The 24,070-nt window shown below is 40.0% G+C and overlaps 1 protein-coding gene across 2 annotated transcripts in view; it reads left to right on the top strand.

Moving 5' to 3' along the window:
* The first annotated feature begins 2,068 nt into the window (after positions 1-2,068).
* The window catches only part of ITCH (itchy E3 ubiquitin protein ligase), a 144,712-nt gene continuing 122,710 nt past the window's right edge, over positions 2,069-24,070 (top strand). The window contains exons 1-2 of one of the 2 annotated variants that reach the window (XM_030309756.2): positions 2,069-2,164; positions 6,128-6,204. The gene's annotated coding sequence lies outside the window, so the exon portion shown is untranslated. The remainder of the gene's footprint in view (positions 2,165-6,127; positions 6,205-24,070) is intronic. The other variant, XM_030309757.1, reaches the window with a different exon arrangement.

The following is a 24,070-nucleotide window of genomic DNA, read 5'->3' as shown; positions in this document are numbered from 1 at the left end:
CCCTTGTGTCTCCTTCCTGGTGCTACCTCTCCTCAAAGGATAATCCTGACTTCAAACACCACAGATTAGTTTTGCCTAACATTATATACTTTTAAAAATTGTAGATGAAGACAGAATCTGGAGCGAGAGGACTTTGATTGGATCCCTGGTTCTCTATGGAGTGATCTTGGACCAGTCATCTAATTTCCTTGAGACTCATTTCCTTCTCTGCATAGTGGCCATAGAAAAATCTCAGACCTTAAAGGGACACTAGCTTTCTCAAACTTGTCTAGTGTTAAGAATCACCTGGGGCACTAGTTTAAAAATTCACATTCCCCAGAGCATACATTCTTAATATGACAAAAATTGGTTGTGGGTAGGAAGATTTTTTTGCTTGCTTATGTAAAAGCACATGTATACATATGATACATTAATAGATATACAGTATATTTGTGATACTGAAATTTCATGGGGATCATTAGGGGAAAATGTCTAAAAATATTCCTTAGAGAGATGATAATTTAAAAAAGGTTGAAAAACACTGTCCTACAGCAGTGATTCTTCAAGTGTGGTCTGTGGTTAAAAATGCAAATTCTCAGATGCCTGGGTGGCTCAGTGGGTTAAATGCCTGACTCTTGGTTTCAGTTCAGGTCATGATCTCACAGTTTGTGAGTTCGAGCTCACATCTGGCTCTGCACTGACAGTGGGGAGCCTGCTTGGGATTCTCTCACTTTTTCTCTGCCTCTTCCCTGTTCACTTTCTCTTTCTCAAAATACATAAATAAACTAAAATTAAAAAATGCATATTCTCAGGCCTGACCCCAGACTTACTGAACCAGAAATTCTGGGGGTGGGGCCCTGCAATCTATGGTTTAACAAATCCTTCAAGTGATTCTGATGGGCACTAAAGTTTGAGAACCACTGCCCTGGAGATTCTAAATGGGGTAGGGTCCCGGAATCTGTACCATTAACAAGCTCTCCTAAGTCCATTGCAGGAGACACTGACATAAAGATTTGAACACACTTTGAGAAACAAAAGTGACTTTCCAGATGGTAAAATATCTTCATTAGAAGGAAATAGGCTAAACAATAATAGCGAAGGTCACTAATTACTAAGCACTTAGCTGGGTCTCTGAATCTACTTGCACAGCCTTTTAATTCTCACAAACTCATGAAGAAGTTAAGCGGATGGACTCTGAAGCTAGACTGCCTGGGTTGGTACCCAGCTTGTGACTTGGTTTATGCATCTGTAAAGTGAGAATAATGTACTTTCTTCAAAGATTTGTTAGAAGGTTTAAAGATGCTTATTGGTCAGCTCTTAGAACACCTGCCACGTTGGCATCACTTACCCGTAACATGTTTTCATCATCCTTAAGCTCACCCTGTTAAAAGGAGGATTTAAACTCAATCAGTGTAACTCCCCAGTGTACTTTCTTAAGAACTAAACTATAATGCAGTGTTTTTCAAAAATTTTTTTTTTTCAACATTTTTATTTATTTTTGGGACAGAGAGAGACAGAGCATGAACGGGGGAGGGGCAGAGAGAGAGGGAGACACAGAATCGGAAACAGGCTCCAGGCTCCGAGCCATCAGCCCAGAGCCCGACGCGGGGCTCGAACTCACGGACCGCGAGATCGTGACCTGGCCGAAGTCGGCCGCCCAACCGACTGCGTCACCCAGGCGCCCCAATGCAGTGTTTTTCAAAGTGTGATTCCCCACCAGTAGCACACCAGAGTTAGAAATGCAAGTAATTAGATCCCATCCCAGATCTGCTGAAAGAGAAACTTTGGGGGTGGGACCCCAAAGTTTCAACAAGCACTTCAGGTGATTCTGATATACACTGGCGTTTGGAAATCACAGCTACAATCTTTAGCGGTTGGGGGAAGGAGGGTGCTTTAAAAAAAAAAAACAAAAACAAAAACCAAAAAAACGCCTAGAGCGGTTGGGAGCAATCCCAGAGTCCCTCCCATCTAAAGGCGAGCAAACTCCGATGTAGCTGCACTCCGCAGCTCCTGCCAACCCTTCTGGCCGGTGCGCAAGGCCTTCTGGGGCCTGTGGTCCACATCCCTGCCGAGCCGGAGCGCCTGCGCGTTGGCCGCCAACTCGCTCTAGTCGCTGTGATCGGGGCTCGGGACCGGCTGCCATCTTAGTCGAGGGACTGAGGAGTCGTCGCCGCCCCGAGTCCCGGTAAACACCCGCGGGCGGACTGGGGGCAGTTGTGGGTAGAGGGGGTAGCCCGCATGAGAGTGTCCGAGGAGAACCAGGGGTGAAGGAGTGCGGGCGCGCGGGTGGGGTCCTTAGAGCCGCCACTGCTCTCACGGAGCCGGTGCCCGTGGGGGGCGCGGGGAGCTCGGGCTAGTGGCCGAGGGGTGGGTTGGCCGGAGGCGCGGAGGAGCCACTGTCTGGCCGGCGGCGTGGGGGAGCCCCTCGCCTTGCTGGCGTCAAGTCGTGAGAGGGCTGGGCCGTGGCGGGCGCCAGCAGGGTCCGGCCCCGCGCCCCTCAGTCCCGCCGGGGGCCACTCTCCCGCGGCCCGGCCTACGCTCGGGCCCGGCGGCAGCGGCCGCTCCGGCCGACGTGGCCCTGTGAGGGGCGGCGGCCGGGCCCACCTGACGCTCGGCTGGCCTTACCGAGACTTTTTGGAGCCCCCAGTCGCGAGGCGGGCCCAGCATAGCGGCTGCCTCCTCTTTCTTCCACTCCCCTCCTCCCTCCATTGTCCCCCATCGTGGTGGTCCCGGCCCGGGCGCCCTTTTCGGCGCCCGCTGCCCCGTCCGGCACCTCCCGGCGTCGAGTTTTGCAGACGTGGGAGCTGTCAGTGCCCTCCCCCTTGAGTGTCCTTTTCTTTAGCAGAGAAAAGAAAAAAGTAGCTGTGAACGTATTCTAAAGGTCGAAACGTGAGGAGGACGTGACTTAGGGGGAACTAAGCGGGGAACTCAAGTTTTCAGACGCAGTCCAGGGCCACGACTTAAAGAGAAACACAGGGTTTGTGCGCTGAAGGTAGACTTTGGGCCTAAAGAGGTGTAACAAGGTGAACGTGCAAACCACCCGAAATTCACGTCCCAGTAACAGCTCAACTAGTTTGTTGGTTGTATGCGTATCTTAATCTTGTTACGTTTTCTGCCATGGTTCTACAGCTTCAGTATACCTTTTTTGGGAGTGAGTGTTGAGGAAGAAGAGTGGGATTTTTTTTTTTCTTTGAAAATTCATGAGGCACTGGTGCCAGCCACTTATCATTGCACTTAGTTAGGGTCTCCCATATCTATTACTAATATAATTCGATTTTAAGCAAGTGTAAAGGCAGTGTATTTCTACCTTCAAAATCGGCTAAGGATTTCTCAGTTGAAATAAAGTTCTCATGGCAGATTGCTGAGAGCCTGCACTGTGTATTCATAGATGTACTCGAGGTACAGTTACTTCATTCTTAAGATTAGAAATGAAGGTGGAAATTCAACTGCTTTTTTTAAACAGAGAATGTAAGTTTTTTGGGTGTGAGTCCAAAAATAATTCCTTCATGTTCAGTATGTGAATCAAGTCAGAAAGGATATGAAATAAAAAACAAGCGCAAAATACTTTTTCACAGTATTCTAGAGGGAATCATTTCTAAATTCTTTTTAAAAAATTCTTTTCATCTATTGGAAGAGACAAACAAACCAGTAGTTCCCAAATTTGCCCATTAGAATAGAAATTCCAGGATCTCCTTTCCTGAGATTGATTTAGTAGGTCTGCTTTGGCCCTGAAGAATTTTTTTTTTTTTAAAACATGCCTCAGGAAATTCCATTGATCTTGGGAACCACTGAGGCAAACGGTACTGTGGACCTACCAAGAAATTCTCAAAAAGCTTTGAGACCGAAGAGGAGGTGACCAGTTCTGTCTGGGGTTGGCCGAGGAGGTCACAGGAGGTCACGGGAACTGCTCCTGGTCCTATTGGGTCTTAGATGATGAATAGGAGTGTGATAAGGGTGGGGAAAAGGACGGATAGGACAGTGGAAACACAATGCTGTGTGTAAATGCAGAAGATTGTAGGAGAAAAAGGGTTCAGGGAGTGGGATGGGGAAGGAGAGCATTGTGGGACATGAGGTCAGAAAGGTAAAAGGAGGTAACCATATGAAAAGTTCTAAGCATGACGCTAAAAAACTCGAATCTTATGTTAGCAGTGGATTCAGATTTTAAACGGGAAAGTGATCTCAGTACGTGTGTTGTAGAAAGATTGCTCTGGTAATGAGAGTAAAAGGATGGAAAATGGCTATTGCAGAAGTCTAGCTGAGAGGTGAAAAGGCTTGATTTTGGAGGGAGGCTGTGGGGATGATCAAGGGATTGGATTTAGTTATTTACTAATGCATTATTGTTGCCATATTTTTGGATGAGGAATTTTTAGGGCCAGACTGGGTAAAAGACTCTTGTTCTGTATAAAGAACCCATTAGCAAATCTGAATAACATTGCCAAGTTATATATATTAATGGTATGAGAATGTATTGTTCATTTGCACTTTTGAAAAGTTAGAACCAGATTGGGTGCAGTTTGGAGGGGAGCTTGGAGATTAGACTGAAATTTATGACTATCAACACTATTGATCTAAGATTGTTTGAAGTGTTTTTCTCTCACACTCAGAAACTTGGTATAAGAATTTTAGAGTTGGAAGAGATTGCAGGGACTATTTAGTCCATGGTGGCAAATATATTTTGGTTTATGGACCAACCAAACTTTGAAATAGCTGCCAGAAGCATGGTATTGAGAAGGATTTGGGTCATATGTATTCTCTGGGAAAGTGAGTTATGATTGATTAGTGATGCTTCCTGTGGACACAGTTATCTAGTGGGAGATGTATGTGCCAGGTATATGCCATCCTTAGACTAGTTCAACCTATTAGTTTTCTGTTTAAAAAAAAATCCAAAACAGGTTAAATAATTTACCTAAAAGTAGTTAAGAGTTAGAGGTAGAAGTAGAACTGAGTTTTGTAACTCTTAGTTTGTTATTCTCCAGTGTTATCAAGATGAATGTGTGCTGCTAAAGAGTTTTTGGTATCAGACCAAAAGAAAAAGGGTATTTCTAGCCTGTGCCTCTTGACTGTTTAGGTAAGAGTTTGACAAGGAACTTTGGCCTAGAAGTAAATTTTGTTGTATTTATTCTGACTTAAGACATTTGTTGTTAGTACTGATAGGAAGTAGTCACCTGTTTGTGGTTTTTTTGTTTTCTGTTTTTTTTTTTTCACTTCCTTGTTTCTCACCATTCTCTCAGTTTTAGGTTTGGGGATTGGTTTCCTTTATGTGAGTTAAGGCAAAAGTATATAACTGACTGACTTTCTTTTTTCTTTTTCTTTCTTTCTTTCTTTCTTTCTTTCTTTCTTTCTTTCTTTCTTTTCTTTCTTTTCTTTCCTTTCATACTTACAGCATTTCGCCAAATTCTAGGCTCATAATAAGCGCTTAGTAAAGGCATGTTGGTTTTTGTAGCTGTACATGAAGCTAGTTTTGAGTCAATATAAATTAGCAGGTGGGGGGTTTGCAGAATTGAATTACAGCATTATCTGGTTAGTAGATCGGCCCTCAGCTAAAAATACTGGGTTGGAAACTAGCCTCACAACTAGTAGTCATTAACTAGGAGCTGTTCTTCCTTCTGTTTAGCAGTGCTCTGTATTTGGAAAAGTGCTGCCACTTCAGTTCTTTTGCATTCAGAACTGACTATACTCTGATCCTTGAAGTGCTTTTTCTTTTACTATCCCTAGGAGCCTTCCAAGGTGCAGGGATCATCCTTACAGTGACCCCAATAGTTAGAGTATATGCTTATATTGCCATCCTCATTTTGTCATGTAGACATCATAGCCAGGTGGACTTCATCCCCATACTATGTTTGGGTCCTTTTCCCCTTGACTCACTTTATCCTGCCTGCCCTATCAAAAACTATCTATCCCCCCTCCCCCAATGATCTATCCCATGAAACTTTTATTATTTTTTTCAAGTAATCTCTGTGCCCAACTTAGGGCATGAACTCATGACCCCAAGATTAAGAGTCACATGCTCTACCAAATGAGCCAGCCAGGTACCCCTTTTCCATGAAACTTAAAAAGACATTGTGTTGTCAGGTTCCCAAGGTCATTGCTAATCTGATATGTTTAACCATAGGAATAACGTGTTAATGGACCCTCCTTCCCCTCTCAGGTAACATGCATTTAACAGTGGCCTTCTGGAGACAACGCCTTAACCCAAAGAAGTGACTCCAGCTGTGAGAACTTCAGGTATGGTGGCAGGCCTGTGAAAGAGATTGGGGGGCAGGAATGGTGCAGAGGGTGAGCTCTGGTCATATAACTGCTGTGGGGAGGGAGGTAGGAGAAAGAGGATGTTGAAGAAATAGGCAGTTTCCACTTGGATCTGAAACCGAGTCTCCTCTGTAAGCATTAGCCTGTGAGCCACACTTTGCCCTTACTTTAGGTGCTCTGACTTTTTTTTTCTTTTTTAAGTTTATTTATTTGAGAGAGAGAGAATGAATTTGCGGGGGAAGGGTAGAGAGAGAGGGAGAGAGAGAATCCCAGGCCTACTCCAAGCTCTGCACTGAGTGTACTGTGGGGCTTGATCTCATGACCATGATGTCAGATTATGACCTGAGCAGAAATCAAGAGTTGGACATTTAACCGAATGAGCCAAACCAGGCGTCCTTGACTTCTCTGTTTTTCTAGTTTTCTTGAACATATACTTTTCCCACTTAGCGCTGTTTTATAAACATTTATTCTGCGTATTCTTGTCCAGATATGTGCAGGTGTACAGTTAAAAAGTGTAAGTAAAAAGAAGGCAACATGATGAAGCGGAAAAAGATTAGAGGACTTGGAAAGAAAAGGTCTGGGGTTCTGATTTGATTCTGCCACTGACAAACTGACTTTTGACAAGTTATTTAATCTTGCCTGGACTCAGTTTATATATCTGTGAAATAGATGTATTGATTTCTACCTGCCTTTCTGACATTGTTGTGAGGCTCAAATAAAATAATACAAGTTAAAGCTTTAGAAAAAAATGAATTTACAACTTAAGACATTACCTGAGTCTACAAGGACAGTAATTGGCAGTAATACTGAGAAGGAAAACATGAGAACAGGACAAATTCACTTTAAAGGATCAGGAGAGAGAAAAGGAAGACTACTGGATAAGAAAGAAAAGTAGAGCATGATAACAGTCAAACAGGAAGAGAATAAGGAGTGAATGAAGTAGAACTAATGAATTGGTAGGTGAGAAAGCTGAATAGGACAAAGAGTTGTCCCTTTCACTTGCCTCACTCTAACCTTGCGGCTCTTTGTTATCATTACCACTTCTCTTCATATAAATGTCCTATCCATACTTAGATTCCTTTCTTCACCATAAACATCAGTGTTTATTCATACCTCTGTGTGACCCTTTGTGTTGATTTATATTTTTGTTGATTGTCCTGTAAATGCTTACAGACCAAGACTATGATTTGCTTGTTATGGTGTCCATGGCCATTGCTATTAAAAAATGTGTGCTTACTCTGTTCTTTTTTATAATTATGGAGAGAAAGGAAGGAGATAGGGGGAGCTTTGTGAAAGATAGTAGGAAAGGAAGTGGCTAAGAGGGAAAGTAGATAAACAAGACATGGTAAGAATTCTCAAAAATAATGAAAGGAAATACATGAAAATGAAAAATACATAGAGCGAAAAAAAAGGGGGGGGAGGAGATGGTGTTATCTGCAGCAAAGGAACAAGGCAGCTTTCATTTCTTTAATGGTGATGTAATACCTCACAAAAAGTTATGTGTTGGGAAAGATCATTCTCCATACCAAGTATCTTTAAAATATTTCCAAAAGTATCCACTGCATCCTGAGCTCACAGAATAGTTCTTTGTGGAAAGAAAACTAGGGCAACATTCAGGAGACCTGGGTTCTATCCTTGGTATTACTTGTTACTTAGTTCTGTAGTCTTGGGCAATTCACTTAAATCCCTGGGCCTCCGCTACCTCACTTGTCTATTAAAGGTATCGAACATGATGATCTCTCAGTTTTCTTCTAGCTCACTCTTTGATTATATTTTGTGTTTCATGGGCTGACTCACTAATTTTTTAGGGCTTTCTTGATATCACAATATAAGATAGGCCTTAGAAATATCTTTTTTTTTTTTTTAAAGAAATGGAAGTCTTCTTTAAAAATTTTTTATTTTTATTGAAAAATTTTTAAATTTTTATTTTATCTTAGCACAATTTGGGGAGGAGCAGAGAGAGAGGGAGACACAGAATCCAAAGCAGACTCCAGGCTCTGAGCTGTCAGCGCAGAGCCCAGCATGGCGCTCAAACCCACAAACCGTGAGATCATGACCTGAGCCGAAGTCAGACGCTTAGCTGACTGAGCCACCCAGGTCCCCCTATTCTTTTTATTTTTTAACGTTTATTTCTTTTTGAGAGGGAGAGAAAGAAAGAGCAAACAGGGGAGGGGCAGAGAGAGAGGGAGACACAGAATCCAAAGCAGGCTCCTGGCTCTGGGTTGTCAGCAGGGACCCATCTACCACGAGATTCTGACCTGAAGGATCGTGACCTGAAGCTTAACAGACTGAACCGCCCAGGGGCCTCACCCAGTCTTTTTTTTTTTTTTTTTATGTTTATTTATTTATGGAGGGGAGGGGCGGAGAGAAAGGGAGAGAGAGAGGGAATCTCAAGCCGACTCTACACCCAGCCCAGCACTGAGCCTGACATGGATCCCAGGATTGTGAGATCATGACCTGAGCCGAAGTCAGACACTTAACCGACTGAGCCACCCAGGTGCTCCTTACCAGTAATTATTATAAAAAGCAAGGTGATAAATACTATAATGAAGATCACACTGCATTGCAGTTTAAAGTACTAACTTTAGTCTTTTGCTTCCTTTAATATAATTGAATATGTGCTAAGTGCTGCTCTGTGCTGTGTATTGTAGAGACTCATGCTGAAAAAAAAAGCAGTCCCTGCCCTCAAGAAAGTTCGAGTATTTTTTCACATCTGGAAACTGCTTACCCTAATTTTCCCTTCTGTCCCAGGAAGTTTTATACTGTATCATCACTTCATGGTTTTAATCTAAGAATTCATATGCATATTTGAGCTTGCCACACTCCAGAAATGTTTGATAACATACTTGCTTTCTGCGAAAATGTATATTTTATTGGATCTGACGTTTTTTCTGTCAGTGACAGAGACATTTTTCTTTTAAGATACGGAAAATATCCAAATGCCATCTGGATGGCATGTTTAGGTGGACTTTGGTTTGCTTCTTAGTCATTCATTCAGAGAAAGAGTAAGATCTATAATTTAGCCTTGATTAGTTGTTGCAGGGAATCCAGTTAGTCACAGAGGAGAGGATGCTACTCGAAAGGAATCATATTGTAGGGGTTAACAATGTGTACTGGAGTTTGGTTTTGAATTTTGGCTCTACCATGCATTGGAGGATGACTTTGGGCAAGTTCCTCATCTGTAAACTGGGAATAGTAATAGCATATTACTATATATGGTTGTGTGGATTAAATAAGATAATGTATTTTTGCTTGCACAATAGTTGGTTCAAGTATTAGTTGCTATTGTTATTATCATTCCTACCAACCTTGTCTTAAAATTATTGTCTCAATTCATTAATTCATAAAGTAAGCTTATCTAGGGTGAGCATTGTAAATTTAAATGCCTATAAGGGCTAAATGAACATTTTAAATAATAATGATCAGGTCGGGATTAAGTGAACTAGGGAATTCATGTTCCTCTAATGAGGTAGCTGTTAAGTAGCTTTGGCTTACCTTTTAATTTTTTATTTATTTTATTAAAAAATGTATTTAACATTTACTTATTTTTGAGAGAGAGACAGAGAGCAAGTAGGGGAGGGGCAGAAAGAAAGGGAGACAGAGTCCGAAGTGGGCTCCAGGCTCTGAGATGTCAGCACAGAGCCTGACACGGGGCTCGAATTCACGGACAGGGAGATCATGACCTGAGCTGAAGTCAGACGCTCAACTGAGCCACGCAGGCGCTCCTTTGGTTTATCCTTTTAAAAAGTTAAAGGTAAAATTGACCATTTTAACCAATAAAAAATACATTAATTCATGGGGTGCTCTCGGGTGGCTCAGTTGGTTAAGCGTCCAACTTTTTTTTTTTTTTTTAAATGTTTATTTTTGAGAGAGAGAGAAAGAGAGACAGACAAAGTGTGAGCAGGGGAGGGGCAGGCAGACAGGGAGACACAGAATCTGAAGCAGACTCCAGGCTCTGTGCTGACAGAGCCTGAAGGCTGCTTAGGATTCTCTCTCTTCCTGTCTCTTTGACTCTCCTCTGCTCATGTGCGTGCCCTCTCTCTCTCTCCCTCCCTCTCAAAATAAATAAACATTTAAAAAAAGTGTAATTCAGTATCGGCTCACTATTGACCTAGTGGGGAGTACAGGACCAAGTGTGGCCTGAATATCTTTTTTTTCTAAACAGAAGCAGGGAATCTAGGTTTTGTGAGAAACCTTTTATTTATTTACTTTTTTAACATTGGCAACTTTCGAAATCATAATATAAACACTGTGGGCCAAGCAAATCACCACTGTGGGTAGGATTTGTCTTATGGGTTGCCACTTTGCAACCTCTGTTCTGGCGCTTGACTTTTTGCATCATAACCCATGTTCCCTGCCTTCTGGGAAGAAAGTCCTTACCCACATAAAGTTTTAAAACAGTTCATGCAATACCTCAGAGCAGTCTAGGGCTGAATGAGAAGTATGCAGAATAATTATTAAGGCAGAGAGGAGGAGGAAAGTTATTTAAGAGTGGAATTCAGAATGGGCAAAGGTATGGAGACCGGAATGGACTTCAGATGGTAGTAGTACAGTGAGTAGATTAGTTGGAGTTTAGATTAGTTTGAAGAGGCTGTATGTGGGCCTGGTAATATAAGAAAGCTTGGAAAAGTTAAAAGACCAGACTTCTTGTTTTGGGATAACCTTAAGTCCTATTGACTGACAGGATAAAATGGTATTTTATGGCAATTTATTAGGTAATATTGAGGTCTGCAGAATTTACTAGGGTTGGTAGTGTCTGGAGGCAAGGTGACGAGGCTAGGGAGGTAGGTGATAGTGGGAATGAAAAGGAAGGGACAAAAGATTGTATAAGACACAAAAGCATATATATGGGTCACCCTGTGACAGTGGGACCCTGCAGTAGATAAAGAGGGCCAATTGTGAAAGCTTTTCCCCTATTCATTCTTTTGTAAAAACTGGGATACGTGAAGATAATACTATTATCCCTCCTTTTTCATGTTATGGATCTTGCTTTATCACTCTCTCAGCCCCAGCACTCTCCTTATTGATGGATCACATACATAGTCTTATGATTTCCTGGCTTGCACAAGTAGAATAGATAAAAGAGGAAACAAAGTAGTTTAGCTGCTTACCACATTTCTAGTTTTGGATTTTGGTGATCTTTGTTAACCGCTGTTAAGTTTCATTAGACTTTATACGTGGAATTTTTGTATTTACCAAAGTTTGGAAACACTGACAAATAGCGTGCTCGTGGCAAAGATACAGAATTTTGCTGCAGAAACTTGACATGATAATTAATTCATGATCTAGAATGTTTAAAGAAACTGATAAATGTTGTAGAAAGGTGGAATGTGTATCCTGTATAACTTTAGAAAGTGATTTTTAGGATTTTATTTTCACTAGGTCTTTTGGCTTGTTTATAGTTTCTCATGAAAATTTTTGTGACATGTTGCAGGGAAGTTATTCCTTGGCTAAAATGCCAAATGTAGTTATTCTAAGTAGGCTTTTTGGTAAGTAAGCTGAATAGTATGTTAGATGTAGCCTGAGTATTAAGAATACTTGAGATGCAGCAATATTTCCCTCATTGATGAATAAAAGTACTGAACCGAACCTCTGAAAAGTACAAAAAGTTGCTGCCGTCAGAGAGATGCAGCAGTAGGGTGAATAGATTTGAGCTAAATCTAAGTCTCATTTATGGAGAAGAGATTTTTTTTGTAAGCATGGTCTAACCTAGTTTTTGGAATTCATTTATTCTGAATATTGAAAGGGATTTCCAGGTGATTCATTTAATTATAGATAGCTTTGGAAGTGGGAAGGCAAGGAACACGAGAGAGGGATTAGCTGCATTTGTTTCTGTGGAAAGTCAGTAGTCAAAAGGAAATCCCAGATTATCTTTTTCTGTTCTTAAATTTTTTTTGGAGGAAAGATATTTACTACAGGTCTTAATTAAAAACTGTATTCAATATATATATTGAAATGTGCAGAACTTAGTTACTACAGCTTTTCTTTGTCTAGAGTGTTGCTTTTATCTGCTGTTATCTCCTTGCCCTTTGTCTTTGTCCTTGAGGGTTTTTTACTGTATTTCTTTATTTTGTTTTGCTGGTGTTTCAGGAGGGAATGAAACAATGGAGTGCTTATGTTCAGTCAGCCCTGTAAGTTTATTTTACCATATAAATTGATATTTTCATCTGGAGTAACAATGAAAATGATGAACTTATCTGTCCTGATTATTTTTTGTTTGTTTCGTACTGTGGTAAAATATACATGACATAAAATTGACCATTTTAAGCATTTACAAAAAAATTTTTTTAACATTTATTTGAGAGAGAGCACAAGTGGGGGAGGGGCAGAGAGAGAGGGAGACACAGAATCCAAAGCAGGCTCCAGGCTGTCAGCACAGAGCCCAACACGGGGCTCGAACCCACAGACCGTGAGTTCATGACCTGAGCCAAAGTTGGGCGCTTAACCAACTGAGCCACCCAGGCGCCCCAACCATTTTTAAGTGTTTAGTTTAGTGACATTAAGTACATTCACTTTGTTGTATAGCTATTACCATTGTGCATCCTCAAGAGGTTTTTCATCATCTCACTGAAACTCAGTGCATATTAAAAAATAACTCAACCATTCCCCTTCCCTCAACCCCTGGTAACCACTATGCTACTTTTTGTCTCTGTATAGAATTTGACTATTTTAGGAACCTCATGTAAGTGGAATCATACATTATTTGTCCTTTATGTTTGGCTTGTTTCACTTTGCATGTCTTCAGGTTCATGTGTTAGCATGTGTCAGAATTTCATTCCTTTTTAAGGCTAATATTCCCTTTTATGTGTGTACCACATTTTATCCATTCATCTGTTGATGGACATTTAGCTTATTTTCACCTTTTGGCTATTGTGAATAATGATGTTATGAATGTGGGTGCTGTTCTGAGTCAGTATTTTTAGGTATATCCCTAGAAATGGAATTCCGGGATCGTGTGGTAATTCTGTGTTTAATTTTTTGAGGAACCACCATACTGTTTTCCAGAGCAGCTATACCATTTTAAATTCCCACTGGCAGTGCACAAGAATTCCTGTTTTCCACACTTAAACCAACATTTGTTATTTTCTGTTTTGTTTTTAAATAATCATCCTAATGAGTGAATAGGTATCTCTTTGTAGTTTTGATTTTCATTTCTCTAATGATTAATGATATTGTCTTTTCATGTACTTACTAGCTGCTAGTATATTTTTGGAGAAATGTCTGCTCAAGTCCTTTGCCCATTTTTTAATTGGATTGTGTGGATTTGGTGTCTTAATTATTTTATAGGCTTCTGTCCATATCTTTTCTGTTTCTGAGTCTACTGCTCTTCTCCTTTCCTGTTGTTGGCAAAGCAACAAGAACCATTCTCTCCAATGTATAGGCCCTTAGTAAATGTTTGATGATAAAAGGTTAAAAGTAGGGCTTTCTGGAAAGGTAAAGGTTGATTGGGGCAAAGCCTTCATTATAGTTTTGGAGTTCTGTATTCTCTTTTAACAACTTACTTCGTGGGGTAAACATTTATGAAAGATTATGCTTTTAGGCGAAGAAGTCCCTGTGTTACTTAAATTTCATTTTAGAGGGGCGCCTGGGTGGCTCAGTTGGTTAAGCGTCATGACTCTGTTTCATCTCAGGTCATGATCTCACGATTTGTGAGCTTGAGCCCCTTGTGTAGCAGGCACTGCTTGGAATTCTCTCTCTCCCTCTGCCCTTCCCCCACTCACATCATTGCAGATGTGTGGGTTCTCTTTCACTCTCAAAATATAGACGTTAAAAAAATTTTCATTTTAGAGAAGGAAAATTTCTTATTAAAAGAAATTTGATTCTTGTCTAAGAGGCTTGCTGTTACTGTTTGCCTAAGAAAATACAAGTAAGCTTGAGGTATCCAAAGAAGGGTTTTACTTTTTGTAATTCCTGTTTTAATCATTTCAATCTCATTCACCTTTTAAAAAGTAATCTCCATACCCAACGTGGAGCTCGAACTCACAACCCCAAGATTGAGAGTTGCTTGCTCTACTTACTGAGCCAGTCAGGTGCCCCTCAGTGATTCTTTTTTTTTTTTTTTTTTTAATATTTTAAGTAATCTCTGCACCCAATGCAGAGCTTGAACCCAAAACCCTGACCCAGATCAAGAGTCACATGCTCCAACAACTGAGCCAGCCAGGCACCTCTCACTTCTTAACTTTTTGTTATGTAATGATTTGGGATTACTTACTTTGAGACTGCTATTTATTAGGGTTTTTTGTTTTTGTTTTAGACAAGAGGAGGTTAGGAGTGATCCTAGACTTGATATACATCTTAATTTTGAAAAGGACAAACCTGAGTAAGTTCAAGTGTAGCAATGACATAAGTATATTTTCTTTTCCTGTTATCTTTTTGGCACCTTTAAGGAACCATGGTTTCATTTTTATTTATTTTTTAAATGCTTATTCTGAGAGAGAGAGAGGGACAGAAACAGGGAGAGAGAGAACCCCAAGCAGGCTCCATGCTGACAACACGGGCTTGATCTCATGAACTGTGAGAACATGACCTAAGCCAAAATCAGTAGTTGAAATCAAGAGTTGGTCACTTAACTGACTGAGCCACCCAGGTGCCCTGGAACCATGGTTTTAAATCATGAACACTGAACAAAGCTAGAGATCTCTGGTTTGGGCCACATCTTTTGTTCTGACTTTGGACAGTCCATTTTTATTGGATTGTTGTTACTGAGTTTTAAGAGTTTTGTGTAAATTCTGGATATATCCTCTATCAGATATGTATTTTATAAATATGTTCTCCCAGCTTTTGCTTATCTTGTCATTATCTTAATAGTGTCTTTTGAAAAGTAGAAGTTCCTAATTTTGATGAGGCTTAATTTTTTTTAATTTATTGATTTATTTTTTTTAATTTACATCCAAATTAGTAAGCATCTAGTGCCACAATGATTTCAGGAGTAGATTCCCCAGTGCCCCTTATCCACTTAGCCCATCCCCCTTCCCACAACCCCTCCAGCAACCCTCAGTTTGTTTTCCATATTTATGAGTCTCCTCTGTTTTGTCCCCCTCCCTGTTTTTATATTATTTTTGTTTCCCTTCCCTCATGTTCATCTGTTTTGTCTCTTAAAGTCCTCATATGAGTGAAGTCATCTGATTTTTGTCTTTCTCTGACTAATTTCACTTAGCATAGTACCCTCCAACTCCATCCACGTAGTTGCAAATGGCAAGATTTCATTCTTTTTGATTGCCAAGTAATACTCCATTGTATAGATATACCACATCTTCTTTATCCATTCACCCATCGATGGACATTTAGGATCTTTCCATCCTTTGGCTATTGTTGATAGTGCTGCTATAAACATGGGAGTGCATGTGTCCCTTCGAAAACAGCACACCTGTATCCCGTGGATAAATGCCTAGTAGTGCAATTGCTGGGTCATAGGGTAGCTCTATTTTTAGTTTTTTGAGGAACCTTACTGTTTTCCAGAGTGGGTACACCAGCTTGCATTCCCATGATGAGGCTTAATTTTTCAATTTTTTCTTTTATGGGTGGTACTTTTATTGTCACATGTAAGAAATCTTTGCCTGACTGGGCAATCCATTTAACTTTCTTGGATTTCCATTTGCTTACTTACAAGAAAAAATAAGATGTGTTTGATATTTTGACTTCTTTGAAATAATAGTTTTATTTAGTGTCTTTTTGGAGTCAAAATAGAGGCGGTAGTAGTCTTTGGATAGAATACTAAGGTGAAAACCTACAGACCCAAATTGGAGTATAGAATTGGCTCTGCTTTTTTTTTTTTTTTTTTTTTTTAATTTTTTTTTTTTTTTCAACGTTTATTTATTTTTGGGACAGAGAGAGACAGAGCATGAACGGGGAAGGGGCAGAGAGAGAGGGAGACACAGAGTCGGAAACAGGCTCCAGGCTCTGAGCCATCAGCCCAGAGCCTGACGCGGGGCTCGAACTCACGGAACGCGAGATCGTGACCTGGCTGAAGTCGGACGCTCAACCGACTGCGCCACCCAGGCGCCCCTGGCTCTGCTTTTATAATCCTATTTATTTACTAATGGGTAAATGATAGTTTTCTCTTCTCCCCTCCCCCCACAATTACTTAGGGCCCTTGGATGTAAATGATTCTATGTGGTTTTTTTCTGGGTTTTTGATACAATTTGAGTAACAATGCTTTTTGGCTCCTTTAAATAAAAATGTGTATAAATTTGTTTATAGTGTATACATACATATTACTCAGTAACTCATTAATATTGCCTCTAGTTTACTTGATAGTTCTTAGATCATGTTTAGAAATGATCTGAGAAAGGTTTGTTGGAAGGATGAGGGATGGTGGCTATCAGGATCTTGTATTTTGAGGGCAATTCATGGGTGTTAAGAGATGGTCAGAAACCAGAGTTTCCTGGGAGCCAGGAAGTTCAACCTTATATGTAATTAGGTTGTATAATTTCACACAAGCATTGTTTGCAAAAGAGAGCAGTATTTATTGTAGCACAATGGTAGTTATATTTATTGTGGCATATCAAATCATGAAACTCTAGCAGTAGATAGTCAAAAACAGGAAATAACTTGTGATAGTAGTTAATATTAAAATATTTGTTAGCTGTTTGAGAGAACAGAGGGAAAACCACCTTCTAAAGTAGTGGGTACAGAGTTCAAACCAGCAAATAAATGCTAAAAGTTTGATTCTGGTGCCAGTTTCCTTAGATTCTGTTGTCATACTATTGAACCTTGGAAGTTATACCTTTGGGGGTGCCTGGGTGGCTCAGTCAGTTAAGCGTCCGACTTCAGCTCAGGTCATGATCTCATGGTCCGTGAGTTCAAGCCCCGCGTTGGGCTCTGTGCTGTCAGTTCAGAGCCTGGAACTTGCTTTAGATTCTGTGTCTCCCTCTCTCTCTGCCCCTCCCCCACTCACACCCTCTCTATCAAAAAATGAATAAACGTTAAAAAAAATTTTTTTTTTTAAAGGAAAGTTATACCTTTGTGTTTTCTCTTTGAATAAAATAATCATCTTTTGATGCATATGCTTTAGATCCACACCCATACACTTGGTTGGAAAATGGGAAGGGAGCTTTCATTTATCTGAGATCATTCACATGATGTTCAGAGCCAAGGTGTCACTTTTGAGGGGGAGAGGGAATGGTTTACATCTCTCTCTGCTAACGTAACTTTTTCCAGTAAATAAGAAGGCAACTTTTCTGCATCATGCGTGGGTTTGAGTTCATTCCCACTTATTGAGAATGTTATGGAAATGAGTATATACCTTTTAGCTCAACCCAAAGAACTCTTACCCCCCTCTAACAATTCCTTCAGGAACTCATACACCAAGTTCAGTTCGTTTGCTATCATTAGTGGAGAATGGGATCTAAACATTGTTCCTTCTAGTTAGTCCCTGCTACAGTGACTGCAGAGAGCAGGATCTAGTTTTCAATCCAGCTAGCTGGGTGGTGTGGCTACTGGTTGCATGCACAAGAACCGTTACCACCTCCATGTTCCACTTTCAACTGAATTGAGGCTCCATTCTTCACAGTAGTGGATGGCAAATGAATACAGAATTTTTAAAACCCATGCTTTGATACATAGCTCTTTCACTTGAGTGGTGATTTGAGAACATGGTCAAGTGGCCTTGTCCAAAGGAGACTACTCAGTGTTTACAGTTGCAGTGTATACTTCTGTATTTTATTTTATGAAAAAAATATTTTTGATGTTTATTTTTGAGAGAGAGAGAAGGAGGAGGAGGAGGAGGAAAAGAGAGACAGACAGAGAGAGAGAGAGAGACAGAATCTGAAGCAGGCTCCAGGCTCTGAGCTGTCAGCACAGAGCCCGAGGCGGGGCTCCAACCCATGAACCCTGAGATCATGACCTGAGTTGAAGTCGGTCACTTAACCAACTGAACCACCCAGGCACGCCTATACTTGTGTACTTCAGTAAGGCTGTTTGAGAGTTAGACTTCATTAGGTTTTAGTTCTCTGAATACCACTGTGTACTTTAGCTCTTTGTACTTGTGCTTCAACAAGCAGTTTTTCTCCTTACTGGCTTAATGTGTTTTCTGAAATGTCTTTTTGGTGGCTTCTTTTCAGAATTATAGGTCCATATAAATTATTGGAAGGTTTTCTGGGTCAAAATAGATGTGACCTATAAAAATAGCTGATTATGTTGGATATGTTATTTCTGAAAACAAGCAAATTTCATAATATCCTGACTATTTAATTATTTTTCTATAATTAGGATACATGTTTTAAAATAAGGCTAGTTTGCTGTTTGTTGCCTATGGGGCAAGATATTACTGAAATGATCTTGTAAAGTGTGCCTTTCTCCATATTTTTATTTCTACTGCCTTTCAGGAAGATGTTAAGGTTAGTTTTCACCTCTGGCAATGTTTTAACACCTCTTTTCTACATTAGACATTCTGTCACATTTTTCTAGTGTGATAGTAAACATTACTCAAATGATATAAAAGCTGACCCTATTTTAAGTTTTTTTTGTCACTGACAGACTAAGAGGTAATAGATAATTTTAATATTGTACTGTATCTTAGATTCAAACTGATATCTTCAGTGGTTCAAGTCACAGTGTTTTACCAGGTGAAGGTATCCACATCACTGTACTTGATTGTGAAAGCTTTTTCAAAATCATGTAAAAAGTCAGTTATTTTTGATAGGAAGTTAAGGCAGAGGTATCCATCTCGTCTCTATATCTTATGAATTTTAAAGCTGTAGATAGAGGCAAAGTTGAAGTTGTTTTAAAAATTGAGTGTTAGAAGGAAGAGGGGGTTAACGAAGGATAGATTATAAAATAAAAGGGACATTAGAAAAGATAAGTTAATTTAGCAGTGAGATATGGAGGTAGAAGGGAGGTACTGGAAAGGAAGAATGGGTCCTCGAGAGATCTCCCCAAGATACATAGGAGAGCTAGAGTCATTTTTTTTCCCCTTTATATTGTGGAAACTAGATTAGCATTTTTTTGTCATTCATGGTGAGAATACTTTTTTATTTTTTTTAAGTTTATTGAGATGTAACTTGCACATAGTAAAATTAATCCTTTTCTAGTAGTGTACAGGTCTTTGAATTTTGGCAGACATTTGCAGTCTTGTAGCCCTTTGTGTTTGTTTGTTTGAGAGAGAGAGAGAGCAGGAGCTGGGAAGAGGGGCAGGGTGGGGGAAGAGAGAGTCTTAAGCAGGCTTCAAGCCCAGCTTGGAGCCTGATGTGGGGCACAATCCCATAACTCTGGGATCATGACCTGAGCCAAAATCAAGAATCGGACGCCCAACTGATTGAGTCACCCAGGCGCCCCTATTTTTTTTTTTTTTTTAAGTAGACTTCATTCCCAGCGCAGAGCCCAATATGGGGCTTAAACTCAGGACCCTGAGGTCAAGACCTGAGCTGAGATCAAGAGTCAGGTGCTTAACCCACTGAGCCACCCATGCATCCCTCTAGGAAGCACTGATGTTTTCTGTCCCAACAGTTTTTCCTTTTCTAGAATGTCATTTAAATAGAGTCATAGGATGTAGCAGTTTCCTAGAATTGCTCTAACAAGTTATACACACTGGTTAGTTTTTAAAACAATGGAACCTTATTCTATCACAGTATTGGAGTCTAAAAGACCAAAATAAGGGGTCAGCAGGGTTGGAATTTATCAGAAGGGAGAATCTATGCTGTGCCTCTCATAGCTTCTGATGGATGTTGGTGATCCTTGCATTCTTTGGCTTTGTATATGCTTCTTTCCAATCTCTGCCTTTGTCTTCATATGGTATTCTGTGTGTCATCACCTTATCTTTATTCTGTGCATGTCTCTATGTCCAAATTTTCTTCTTATAAGGTCACAAGTCATTGAAATAAGGTTCTCCTCATCTTAACTTGATTACATCTACAAAGACCCTGTAAGACCAAGTAAGGTCACATTCTGAGGTTTCAGGTAGACAAATTTTGGGGGAGACACTTCTCAACATAGTACATTGGTTATGTACCCTTTTTTTTTTTTATTTAAATGTTTGAAATGTTACTTAAAAAAACAACAACATCATATAGGGGTATCTGGGTGGTTCAGTTAGTTAAGTGTCTGACTCTTGATTTCAGCTCAGGTCATGATCTCAGGGTTGGTGAGATCGAGACCCACATAGGGCTCTGTGCTGACAGTGCGGAGCCTACTTGGGATTCTCTCTCTGCCCCTCCACTGTTCATATATACCCAGGTATGCTTGCATGCTCTGTCTTTCAAAATAAATAAACTTAATAAAAATCTTAAAAAAATAATTATACAGTAAAATTGGCTTTTGTGTGTGTATGTGTACAGTTGTATGAACTTTAACATATGTATAGGTTTTTGCAACACCGCAGGCAGGATACAGAATAGTTCCATCATGCCAGAAACCTCCCTTGTACTTCATTTTGTAGTCCTATCCACCCTCCACTCTTCACAGCCACAGATTTGTTATCTATCCCTATTATTTTGTCTTTGGGAGACTGTCACATAAATGGAATAATACATATGTAACTTTTTGAGACTTGGTTTCAATCAGTATGATTGGTGCCTTCCAGATTCATCCAAGTTGTTGCACATATCAGTAGTTTGTTTCTTTTTGTTGCTGAGTAGTATTCCAGGGTATGAATGCACCAGTTTATCAGTTTACCTGTTGAGGGATATTGGGTTGTCTGACATTTTTGGCAATTATGAACAGAGTTACTATAAACATTCCTATACAAGTTTTTTAATTTTTTTTTTTTTTTTTTTACTTTCGAGAGAGTGCACCCCTCCCATACAGATTTTAAGTGAATGTTGCTTTTATTTCTTTTGGCAGGGTTTCTTTCTTTCTTTCTTTCTTTCTTTCTTTCTTTCTTTCTTTCTTTCTTTCTTTCTTTCTTTTTAGTGTTTATTTTTGAGAGAGACAGAGACAGAATGAGAGTGGGGAAGGGGTAGAGAGAGAGGGAAACACAGAATCTGAAGCAGGCTTTAGGCTCTGAGCTGTCAGGACAGAGCCTGACACGGGGCTCAAACTCACAAACCATGAGATTATGACCAGAGCTGAAGTCGAACACTTAACTGACAGCCACCCAGGTGCCCCTAGGCAGTGTTTCTTAATCTTGGTGCTATGATATGTTGGGCTGGATCGTTCTTTGTTGTGGAGTGCTGCATTGTAGGGTTTTCAGTAACATCCCTTGCTTCTACCCACTGTTGTAGAAAACAAAACAAAACAAAACAGATCTCTGCATTATAGTAGTATACTTTTTCCTTCTGCAATTGGTAAGTAAAATGTGGGGTAATACTTTGAGACCATACAAATATCCTATTTTCCAATAACCTTTTATCCAGTGGTTTCTCTATTAGTGCATAACAAATTATCCCAAAATTTAGCAGGTTAAAACAAATATTTTTTATCTGTATGGTTTCTGTGGGATAGAAATTCAGAAGTGGCTTAGCTGGATGGCTTTGACTCTGAGTTTCATTAAGACACAGTCAAGATGTTGGTTGAGGCTGCAGTTCTCTGAAGGCTTGAGTGGGGGCTGGAGGATCAGTGTCCAAGGTGTCTCACTGCTATGGTTGGTGGGTTGGTGCTAGCTGTTGGTGGGAGGCCTCAGGTCCTTGCAACATACACCTTTTTCTAGGGCTGCTGGAGTCTCCTCACAAATTGGCAGCTGGCTTCCCTGGAGCAAGTGACCTGAGAGCAAGTGGTGTCATCCTTTTTTTTTTTTCAATTGTGGTACAATGTGTATAACAGTAAATTTACCATCAAAACCATTTTCAGGGGCGTCTGTGTGGCTCAGTCAGTTGAGCGCCGACTCTTGATTTTGGCTTAGGTTATGGTCCCAAGGTTGTGGGATAGTGCCCTACATCAGGCTCCTTGCTTACTGTGGAGCCTGCTTGAGATTCTCACTCTCTCTGCCCTTCTCCCCTGCTTGCACATATCTTCTCTCTCTCAAATAAAAAATAAAAAACCCATTTTTAAGTGTACGATTCAGTGGTACTAAGTACTAATTCATATCACTGTGCCGTCATCACCACCGTCCATCTCTAGAATTCTTTTTTCTTGCATAGTTGAAAGTCTGTATCCCATTAAGCAATAACTTCACATTCCCTCCTCCCATGAGTCCTTGGTAACTATGGCTCTACTTTCTGTCTCTGATTTGACTGCTGTAGGTACCTCATGTAAGTGGAATCACCTTTTTTTTTTTTTGTTTGTTTATTTTTGATAGAGAGAGTGAGAGCGGGGGAGGGGCAGAGAGAGAGGGGGACAGAGGATCCGAAGTAGCCTCTGTGCTGACAGCTGAGAGCTGATCTGATGCAGGGCTGAAAGTCACGAACTGTGAGATCATGACCTAAGCCGAAGTGAGATGCTTAACCAACTGAGCCACTCAGGCACCCCAATGTGGAATCATCTTTTTGTGACTGGCTTATTTCATTTAGCATGTTCTCAAGGTCCATCCATGTTATAGCATGTGTCAGAATTTCCTTCCTTTTAATTTCCTTCCTAATATTATTCTATTGTGTGTATATACCACATTTTGCTTATCCATTCAACCATTGATGGACACTTGGGTTACTTCTGCATTTTAGCTATTGTGAATAATGCTGCTATGAACTTGTGTGTACAGATACTTTTTTTAGATCCTACTTTCAATTGTTTTGGATATATAACAACAAGTAGAATTACTGGATCATATCATAACTCTTTAGTTTTCAGGACCCACTGTACTGCTTCCCACAGTAGCTGTATCCTTTTACATTCTTACATTAGTGCACAAGTGTTCTAATTTCTCCATATCCCTGACAACATTTTTTTTTTTTATAGTAACCATCTTAATGGGCTTAAGTTGGTATTTCATTGTGGGTTTTTATTTGCATTTCCTTAATGATTAGGGGGGGTTAAGTGTTTTGATGTACTTCCTGGCCATTCTTTGGAGAAATGTCTGTCATTTCTTTGGAGAAATGTGTTCATGCACTTCGTCCTTTTTTTTTTTTTTTTTTACATTTATTTATTTATTTTGAGAGAGAGAGTGTGCCTGTGCAGACATGTGTGTGCAGAAGAGGAGCAGAGAGAGAGAATCACAAGCAGGCTCCACACTGTTAGTGAGGCGTAGGGTTCAAACACACGAACCAGTTAGATCATTACCTGAGCCAAATTCAAGAGTCGGACGATTAACCAACTGCGCCACCCAGGCACCCCTCCATTTTTGAATTAAGATTTTTATTGTTGTTGAGTTTTAGAAATTCTCTGTATACTGGATATTAATCCTTTAGATGAATGATTTGCAAATATTTTCTCCTATTTTGTAGGTTGCCTTTTCGTTCTGTTGATAGCATCTTTTGCATAAAATTTAAAATTTTTGTGAAGTCCAGTTTGTCTATTTTTTCTTTTGTTGCCTGTATCTTTGGTGTCATATGCAAGGAATCATTGCTAAATCCAGTGTTGTGAAGCGTTTGTCCTATTTTCCTCTAAGAGTTTTATATTTTTAGTTCTTAACATTTAGGTCTTTGATCCATTTTTAATTTTTGTAAATGGTGTTAGGTAAGGGTCCAACTTTATTCTTTTGCAGGTGGATATCTGGTTTTCCCAACACCATTTATTGAAAGGACTGTCCTTTCTCCATTGAATGGTCTTGACACCCTTGTCAAAAAACATTTTACTTTATATGTAAGAGTTTATTTTGGGGCTTTCTTTTTAGTCCAATAGAATAAGTTTGTATGTCTTTATGCCATTATCACAGAGTTTTTATTATTGCAGCTTTGTATTGAATTTTGAAATCAGGAAATACAAGTCCTCTAAATTTGTTCTTTTTCAAGATTGTTTTGGCTATTTAAGGTCCCTGGAGATTTTTTTTTAAGTTTGTTTATTTTGTGAGGGAGAACACGCGTGTGTGCACACACAC

The sequence above is a fragment of the Lynx canadensis genome, chromosome A3 (assembly GCF_007474595.2).
Source record: "Lynx canadensis isolate LIC74 chromosome A3, mLynCan4.pri.v2, whole genome shotgun sequence".
Lineage (NCBI taxonomy): Eukaryota > Metazoa > Chordata > Mammalia > Carnivora > Felidae > Lynx > Lynx canadensis.
The sequence above is the reverse complement of the archived record's forward strand: the minus strand, read 5'-3'. Positions and strand labels throughout refer to the sequence as shown.